Raw genomic sequence first — 10,913 nt, 5'->3', positions numbered from 1 at the left:
TAAATATGTAAAACATTATGTGAGAACAAAAGATATCATCCCACATGCACTCAAAAAGATTTGCAGTCGTAGCAACACCGAAATTTTTGGATGCAACAAGAAAAGTTAGAAATGAACTTCAACTAGATTTAATTTTTAATATAAAAAAATAAAAACACAATAGAATCATATTTCACTAAATTGTCTTAAATATATTTGTACTTTTAAGAATTTATTAATTTTAAATATTAATGAGACCATATAGTTATATATGGGTCTTTTGAAAATATATTATTTTATCATCTTATCAAAATGAGCAATTATTCGGTTCTTATTTCTTCGCATTTATTTTCTAAAGTGATCAATATCGTTTCGTGATATATAATATTTTTATCGAGTGTCTTTCTCACCTGACAAGGACGAGATTGAAGCGGGTGGAGTCATCAGGAACACTGATGGTGAATGAGTTGTAGGTTTTGTTAACAAATGTTTCAGCCATACTCATACCATGGCTAAATTCGAAGCCCTCCAAACAGGCATTCATCTGGTTGTCTCCTTTAACCTGTACCCAATTGAAGTAGAGATCGATTCCATTGAAATTATACAACTTCTAGAACACGACCAACCTACTTACGAATCTATTACTATGTCATGCAAGTCACTTTTGAAGAAGTTGGGGAATCCAGTGGTCCGGCACAACACCAATAAGGTAGCAGATATTTTGGCTAAGCAAGGTACCAAGCTAACAAGAAGCAGTCAGCCCCACGTTTTGTTCTGTATAGAATAGCAAAACAAAAGTATAATTCAAAAAACTTTCTGCTAGCCCAAGATCGTCAACTAAGATCAGAAGATTTAACTAAAGAAAAGGAAGCTAGAAAAGAAAAAGAAGTATTTAATTAGAAAGGAAAACTTGTTATGGAAGAACGCCCTTGAATTGCTTTCAAATTTTATTTTTTTGGTTTACAAATGACTAAGGTCACCCCTAGTTATACTTATGTGGGATGGTTCTAGATATTACAAGATCTAGACTATTCTATGGTTATTATAAATATCTAACTCTCTAGAATATCTACACATTTATTAGATCTACAAGAAAGTTCTAGTGAACTTATCTTCTAGAAACTACTCTAGAATATCTAGATATTTCTTTAAGATAACTCTCTATGTTTCAACACTAAAACATTCTAGAGAAATCTATATAATTCAAAAGTCATCTTTAACTTTATTACAAATATCTAGCTCTCTAGAATATCTACACATTCATTAAATCTATAAGAAAGTTCTAGTGAACTTATCTTCTAGCAACTAATCTAAAATATCTAGATATTTCTTCAAGATAACTCTCTATGTTTCTACACAAGGACATTTTAGAGAAATCTATATTATTCAAAAAAATCATCTTTAACTTTTTTTCAATTAGGTAAACCCTCTGGCCTACATCAAAAAATACTAAAAGACGATAAAAGGGATTGTCAATTAGTAAAATAATAACACTAGCTACGTATAATAAGTCAGTTCATTTTGAAAATCTTGCTTTAACTTCTAACTATGGTAGCGAAACATTAACCTTTTTAACCAAAAAAAAAAATGATTAAAGCTAGTAATGACAACTTGAGTACAATATTTATACGTGGATTTGATACTATTCCCATATTCTCTTTCAAAGTATTTCTTAATAAGACAATTTCTATTCAATTAGTAAACATCTAACTTATTCTTGCAATAGTAAATTCCTTCTACTACCAGATAAAGAATTGATTTTGCTTATAGATTTTGTAAACTTTATTAGTGTGTTATATAGACTTTGTCAACTTTATTTTGATACGTTATGTTAGTAATTTTTTTGTGTGTTTGTTTGTTTTTTCCCATCATTTAAGTTTTCAGTCTTGATTAAAACGAATATCTAGATGGGTCAAAATACCATGCCATGAATTTTGTGTTAGAGTGGATTCCTTTTAGAAACTAAAAAATTTATTTACCTTCAATTGATATCATATTTCTTTAGTCGGAACTCTTATTTACCTTATGGTAGGTATTCTTTTTTATAAGATATCATTATAAAAGTGAAAAATTAAGATGAATTTTCTTTGTCTCGTCAACACCTAGAAAAGAAAAGATCAATAAAAAATGGCTAGTCCATGTTGGATTAATTGTAAGTGTTTTTGATGGTAGTAAAAGTTATAATTCAAAAGCTGAAAACATAACTTTTTCCCAAAAATAATTTAGAATTTTGGTCACAGTGGTGAAAGTAGAATTTTTTTTATTGAGAGGTGTGAACATAGCCGACCATGTGGTGGGTTGGGAGTGCACGTGAATATGTTAATTTGGAAAACGCACTTATACCTTGAAGAACTATCATATATTTTAAAAGGTAAATTTTAGGTTTAACAAACATAAAAATCAATTTTATAGCTACAGTTTTGCTATTTGTGTTCCATAGCAAACTATTCCATAGTAAACTGAGCATTAGATCTGTATAAAAATCGCATGCAGCTTTGATTTGTATAAAATCGTTGGCATCTGATTTGTATAAATCGCAGTAATTTGTATAAATCGAGCGTCTGTGTCTATGAAAATTGTGTTTATGTATGTATATGTTCTTTGTGTTTGAATTCGTGTACTATTGAATCGAGTTAAAACAGTTGTATTTGTATATATAAAATCTCTCTCTCGCTTTATACAAATACAAATTATATATTGTATTTTGCATAATTTGTGTTTGTATAAAGCAAGAAAGAGAGAAAGACAAAAGAGAACTGGGAAGATGAAGATTTGTATTGTATAATTACAAGTGTATAAGACGAAGAGATATGTATTTGTATATACAGTTTTCTCTCACTTTATACAAACGCAAACACAATTTATACATTTGTGTTTGTATAAAGTGAGAGGGCGAGTGAGATCAGGGAGAGAGGATCTATTAGCTTATATCATTAGTACAAAGCATTTCATACTTTTTATGGGGGCACTATTAAATATATTTAGTTTTTGTCAGTTTCTCAAGATAAATATACATATATATACATGATTTTTCATAAGTTAACGGGTGTACGTGCACTCCACAATAGCATGTGGGTCCGCCTCTGGTCAGGGGTGCCCTCTTTTGCCCGAGAACATCAATGCGTGACTTGAGTTCGAGTTTAGGTTTCTTCATTTTCAGTTTTAGCCGATAACTTTAAAAAATGCATAAAATATGTAGGTGATAGGTTTCAAAACATGCAACCTAACGTAAGCAAAATGGTTCTCAAACCACGATCCACAAAGCCAACTTCATTCACTTATGTCATTAATTTCTATCTATATGTAAGAATATCAAATGAGACAATGTTGCATGATATCACTTCCACTACCATGAATCTATCCTTAGTTCGTCTTTGGATGTAAAAATTATATAAAGTAAATGCACAAAAAAAAAAGAAAAGGAATTCAACACATAATATAAATATGTTATGCCCAAAGTCTACATCCTGGACGTGGCCGACATTAGAGAACCATCGCTGGTCCCCAAACAAATCCTTGGCCTGACTGACTACTTAATGGAAGACTTACTCAAGGGAATAGGGAACTTTAAATGCATAACCAAACTCAATAGTCTCAAGATCACGAAAAAAAAAAAAAAGGAACACACTGAGAGACTCATCAACTCTAACTGTCTATGAAGCCTCTAATACTAGAATAAATTTTGGGGAAAGACCCACGACAACTCAACAATAACAGGAAAATAAATGTGAAATCCTCTGAAAGAAATGAGGCTTATCAAAGCTAATTGGAGTGCAAGTGATCTCAAAGAAGCACATATTGATGACCCTGAACACTTGTATCTGCATCATAATAAGATGCAGGTTGAATGACACCAATACATTGAATGTACGAGTATGTAAAAAAGATCGAATGCATAGATAAGTGAACCGATAAGACTAGAAGAATAATCACCTCAACTCAACTCAATTCAATACAAAGCAATACTAAAAGATGAAATGTTTAAAGTTTCATAAATAAAAGATACTAACTCAAGGACGTATATAAAAATACAATAAATTATTCTTTACTCTTATTTGGGAGATTCTCTAAGTGACAACCATCACTATGATCTATATGATGATACATTGTCTCGCCCACGCTGTCAGAATTGTCATTGAAACAACCCCAAAAATGCCCGAAAATGTGCTTCGGAAACACCTATAATTGTAATTTCCATATATCTCAAAATCCGTGCATGATTTCAGAAATTCGACTTCATATTCTTATTCAGGGGGTCAAATTGAATGGGAAATGAGTCTAACTCGAATTTTAGAGCAACCGTATCAAAATTCGAAAATCGCAAAAAATGCGATTTGGAGGGTCAACTTTAAAGGGGCATATCTCTTAGCACACAAAGAACTGGAAGGGCCACCACATATTAAATTAAAGCACTTTGAGTTAGCTTTCCAATGCAATTGGTTTCACCTCATTCCGAGTTAGGATGAAGGAGTTATGATCATTTTCGTAAAACCTGTCCGAGCAGAATTGCAATTTCCAGAGAGCTAAGTTACTGTAGCGGGCTGGGGACGTTTCTCTTTTATAAAAAAAGGATATGTCCCATACTTAGTTATATTTCTTTCTAGCTTAAAAACACTCAAAAACACTCTCTAAGCCCTCTTCAAAATTTCACCAAGATCTTCAACCAAATTCAAAGATCTCAAGCCCTAATTCCGGATTCAAGACTCAATCTCAAGCTTCAATTCTCCATTCCAATCTTCATCAAGGATTCTCCAAAGTTGAGGTATGTGGGTTGATTGTGGAAACCTTCCTTTCCACAAGTCCAACCATTTATCCTCTATTTTACTTCAAGTTTATGGGTCCTTATGATCATTTATGAACTCTTGAATTATGGAATTACTACTACACATTCTATTATGGTCTATTTTTGCATATTATCATGAAATGGAATTATTATGTGATGTTTATGGTTTTCATGCTTCCATGATCAAATTATGAAGGTTGATATATATATGTATGTTGTTGGTGGGCTGATTTATATGTATTTCGGAATTGGTTGGACTTAGTACTCTTGAAAGACATAATTTTATCTACATGAACAATAGTCCACCATGTGTTTGATAAAATGCCATTGATAGAATTCTTAGGAAATGGAATGTCCAATGTACGTCCTATGAGTCGAATGGTCATATAATCATTGAAATGATGATGAAATGGATACATGTATATGATTTTCTCTATATAAGTATTGTGAATCGACCAAGCCTAGCTCGGGGGGTTGTAGGCCCGGGTAACCGTATCAAGGGGTTGGTACCTTGGTTGCCTAGTACGGGGGGTAGTAGGCTCGTATAACCACATCGAGGGGTTTGTACCTTGGTCCCTAGCTCGGGGGTGGTAGGCCCGGGTAACCACATTGAGGGGTTTGTACCTCTTTCGCCTCTCCAAGGGGTGGTAGGCCTTGGAAAATACTATATTGATGGTCACTCACCACACATGTACTACGTCCCACTAAATATGATTTTTATGTAAGCATCATTATACATATCATTTCTTTCGGGTATGATTATGCATTTTTCCTATGATGTCCATCTATTGTAGCATTGCATTTCATCCCATATACTTAGTACATTCAAACGTACTAACGCATACTCTATGCCTACATGATGTCACCATGTAGGGACCGGAGCACCGCTTGACCATCCTCTTCCGCGTGGCTAATACGATTTTCTATCAAGGTTATTGGTGAGTCCTCCATTCTGGGGACGTTGCTCATGATCTTTTGCTATGTATAAGACTTTTCTTTTTAGTTATGTTTTGACTATGAGGGTGAGCCCGATAGTTTGTCTTGGCCCCCGCTAAGTACTCATGTTTAGAGGTGGTGTTGGACAAGTTGTGTATTATGCTTGAGCTTGACTCATCTATGGTATTTATGTATCATTTCTTCTTTTTTTCTCTTGCTCCCTTAGTCCCGATTTTCCCCTTTGATTATGCTTATTGCTTATGGTCATTTTAATTGCTTCCGCGACCAAGGATGTGTAATGATACGCTATGAGGCTTGTTTGGGGTTCCTTCGGGTTCCCCATTCGCTGGTCACGTCTAGGCCCTAGGCTTGGGTCGTGACAGTCATATACCTTGTCGGGATATAAAACACCTCAACTAAGTGGATCCGCTAAAGTTATGCTCGAAAGATATAAGGAGTCGTCTAAAAGGTACGATTCTTTATCCATATTGGCTACCGGTTTAAGAGAAATGTGTGTTGTCTGAACTCATCCACATATCAGTGCTCAATACTACTCCTAATAAATATATATATACTCATACTCAAGTAGAAATACTCTTTTTTTTGTTTTGAGGTAATTACTAAATTAACCTCTTAAAAGAGGTAATTGCTCTGAAATATCCTGAACTCATAAACTCAATTTAGAAATCAAAGTTTCTCTTTGCTCAATGTAAAAATGTTACATTTGGGAAGACTTAGTTCCCTTATATTTTTCCTCAATCATGTATGAAACTCTTCTCAAAACTCATCCTTGTTTTTTCAGAAAATTAGTTTAATTAAAAAGGATTCTCAATAATAACTTCATAAAAGCTCTTGAATTTTCCTCTTAAACTCCATTTAGTTTTAAATGTGCATTAAGACATGCGATTAGGATATGCAGAGATTTTCAAAGGTAAATGGAGCTTATAGGAGCTAATACAGAGAAGGGAAACGTGATCACAAGTTAATAGAACATGCATCAGATGAAACAAAGAAATGAATCGACCTAACAATCCTTGGCGTACTACTTGTCACGACCCGATTTCTCGAGTAATGATAGCACCTACTATACTCTACCAGTAGGTAAGCCAACCCGTAACCCAATAATCTAAACAAGGACAACAAGACGGAAACAAAGCAAAATAAATATATACAGATATCCCTTCCAGAACCTGGAAGTCACTAGTACATAGCTATCTAATAGAGAGTACAAGTCCCAAAAGTGGACCACAATAAAGGGTGTCTCAAAGGAAACAAGACTAGCTAAAACAAAAGAAGGAGACAAGACAAACCCAAAACGCCAAGTGCTCACTCTCGTCTCCGAGTCACAGCTGGAAAAGAAGGCTGGAACTAATCACCACTGGTAACTGGTACTAGGACCTGCATCACGAAATAGATGTAGAGCGTAGCATGAGTACCAAAACAAAAGGTACTCAGTAGGCATCAAAGGTCGTCTGAGCAAAAGGGGTAAAAATAATAAGAAAGGATAGAATCTAGACACAGAGATGTCAAAGAGGATATGAAAAGAAAGCACATGAGCATACCAGAAATAAACTAAGTACAACTAAACTAAACCTAATTGGACCCCCATAAGCCCAGAAAGTACACTCGTGTGCAAGTTGAAATTAAACCTGAATGAACCCCCATAAGCCCGACAGGTAATAGCTAAGTCTATTGAGAAAGAAGAAACTGGGCTCCTAGCCCAAAGTAACCAAGATAATCCATCAGACTCCACCTAGCCAACAGTGCACTCCCAGCCTAGCTAGAAAGAGTGACCCCAGGGGAACCACTCCCTGCCCAACTAGAAAGAGGGATCCATGGGTGAGGTAGATATCGTGAATCGTCCTACCATGCAGTCAGCTCCCTGCCTAGCTAGAAAGAGCGACCCGGGGACACCCAGCCAACAGCACACTCCCAACCCAGCTAGAAAAAGAGGCCCGGGGGAGATCGCCGAAATCACCGAGTCTACCCAGCCAACGATATGCTCCCAGCCCAACTAGAAAGAATGACCTTGGGGGTGATGGTATCTTCAATAGGATCCAATCCAACAACAGCCACCATGAAATGCCGTCCACTCTAAGAAATCACAGAAAAGGCTTCAAGCATATATTATCTCAATCACACGCCTCTAGTGATGCACCGAACCTTCGAGAACGCGTTTAAACCTCAAAATTAGAGAAAGAAGATACATAAGTGCAGCAACCAGCGATAACGCCTAATCTAAGACTCAAACTATCAAACTCAAGTCTGCTACTCCAGTCTACAAGGAGCTAAGTCATCTGAACGACGTCGGCAGAAAGTCAAGGATATCCAGCGCACACGGGTCATAAGTCTAAGGCAATGCTAGTCTAACCTAGACTAAGGACATCATGCTTACGGTTAAAGATAAACTAAACATACAACACATAGCATACAATTATATAATAGCATTTAGCACATAAGCATGCAACTCTACTAAACTGGTTAACATGATACTACACGCGAAATATGGTCAATCGATCCTAACATAAGGTATTTAATTAAAGTAAAGTAGGAAATTGGTACCCACCCCCAATTCACTCCAATCGACATGCTTTTACACAATTAAGCTCAATCTAATAGAAAGAAAGTCGTAGCCTACCTTAAGGTCGACCGTGCGTGCTCCAAATCACTTTGCCAGAGCTTTTCTTTCCCGAACAACCTTTGAACGTTGTCACTCTATCAAATATAGGATCACAATGTTAGTACGGTCGTTTAGACACCAAAATCACAACAAACGGAAACAGGTCAATTTTGGAGTCAAAACGAGAATCGTGAGATCCGCACCGAACTGTCTGAATTTGACTCTGCCAAGAGACCCAAAATAGTACCCTGAACTTGTGTCCCTAAATGGAACACAATTCGAGGCTCAAAACGCAGAAAACCCAACATACGAGGAAAATCACATTTTAATCAACTTAAAAGAAAACATGCAACAGTCTAAACTCAGAATTTACGAATGGTTTCCATCACTCCTTGAATACTCCACGATGAAGCCACCATAATTCTCAATATGTTGGACTTCGAATCACCCAAAACCGAGCCAAAATGAGTGAGATATGACCAAAACAAGGATGCCAAAAACAAAAGCTTAAAACCCTAAAAAAAGGTTACAGCAGCAACGTTTATCGCAAAATTTACCTCGAACGACGCACACCTGACAAATTCCGAACACTCTACAGCGAAGCCACTGAAAATACGAAGCTCCCGCACTTCGAATCACCTAATTCGGTTGAGAGTTGGGAGAGTTAGGAGGTTTTAAAGTTTTTGAAAGGCAGCTGATTATTCTGCATTATATAGCAGATTTTCAGTATAATTTTTGAAAACTTAAAAACTCCGACGGGGTGCTTTGAACTCGTTCGAAACCCCGTACACGCAAACAAGATATGTAACCATACCAAATTTGATATTCCAGACTCAATGGCGCAGTCAAACTTTTCATACGAGGTCATCTTGACAAAAAGTGGGTCCCACACCCAAATGCCATTTTAAGTCAAAACCACAAAAGGGCTCGAAAAAATATCGGAAACCTCGGGACACAAAAGAAGGGTCAATCTAGACCAAACTCGACATTCCGGAGCTAACCGCGTTGACGGAATTCTCATCCGAGTGCGTTTACTCAGAATGTTGACTAAAGTCAAACTTAGGCTTAAACTTAAAGTTAAAACGCCTAATCACACCGACTCACACTGAGAACCTCGGGAGTCATGCCGACCATGCTACTAGCCTAAAATGACCCTTCCAGAGCTAATGGAATCGTCATAATTGGATTCCGGTGTCATCTTCTTGAACTTTTGATAAAAAATGATCGTTCAAGGTTCATAAGCTCCCAAAAACACTAAAGCTCGCACAATAATCAAACGAACGACCAGGTGACCGAATTGTCAGACCCAACAAGTCATAAATGACTTGGGGTCTCTATAGGAACGCTTTAAATGACACACATAAGGCAAACACAGAAATGACCAGGAGGGTCATTACACTACTGGAGCAGGGGGCACTAGACCCTGAACTTCAAAAGTCTGGGCGCACTGTTTGTGCGATCGCCAGGACTTAAACTTCAGATAGTGACGCCATATTTTGAGAGAAAAAATTACTGCTGCCAACTCAAGATCATGAGTCGGGTAGTTCTTTTCGTGAATCTTAAGTTGTATGGATGCACAGGCTATAGTCTTACCATTCTGCATTAATACATAACCAAGTCCAACTCTAAATGCATCGCAATAAACAACAAAGCCCGTTGTACCCTCTGGTAGGGTCAACACTAAGGCAGTGGTTAATCGAGTTTTCAATTCCTAAAAGCTTTTCTCACAAGCTTCAAATCATTAATAATAAATTGTTTTCTGAGTCAACTTAGTCAATGGGGATAAAATAGATGAAAACCCCTAGATGAACCTTCTCTAGTAATTAGCCAACCTCAAGAAACTCCTTATATCAATTGGTGATGTAGGTGTTGGCCAATTTTACACTGCCTCAATCTTTTGAGTGTCGACTTGAATTCATTCACCAGACATAATGTGGCCTAAGAACGCCATGGATTCAAGCCAAAATTCACACTTAGAGAAATTGACATATAATTCTTGATCTTTGAGAGCTTGTGGAACTATTCTAAGATGGCTAGCATGGTCCTCTTCATTCCTCGAATAAATCAATATGTCATCACTGAACATGATAACAAACATATCAAGATACAGCTTAAATACTTTGTTCATAAGATCCATGAACGTTGTATGAGATTTGGTCAAGCAAAAATACATCACAAGGAACGCATAATGACCATAATGGGTCATAAATGCTGTCTTCGGGATGTCACTTTCTCTTACTTTTGACTAATAATAGCCAGATCTGACGTAAATCTTAGAGAAGCAAGTGGCACCCTGAAGTTGGTTGAAAAGGTCATCAGTTCTCGGAAGGGGATATTTATTCTTTATGGTGAACTTGTTCAACTGGTAATCGATACATATCATAAAGGAACCATCTTTCTTTCTCTCCAATAAGAACGGAGCACCCCAAGGTGAGACACTAGGTCGAAAGAAACCCTTATCAAGAAGATCTCTCAACTTCTCTTTTTAACTCTTTTAACTCAGCTAGAGCCATTCTATATAGCAGAATAGAGATGGGTTGAGCATCAGGATGAATATATATTCCGAAGTCTATTTCTCTCTCAGGAGGGACTCTG

This window comes from Solanum verrucosum, unplaced genomic scaffold (assembly GCF_900185275.1).
Source record: "Solanum verrucosum unplaced genomic scaffold, falcon-dt-bn FXZP01000175.1, whole genome shotgun sequence".
Lineage (NCBI taxonomy): Eukaryota > Viridiplantae > Streptophyta > Magnoliopsida > Solanales > Solanaceae > Solanum > Solanum verrucosum.
This window is presented reverse-complemented; position numbering follows the sequence as displayed.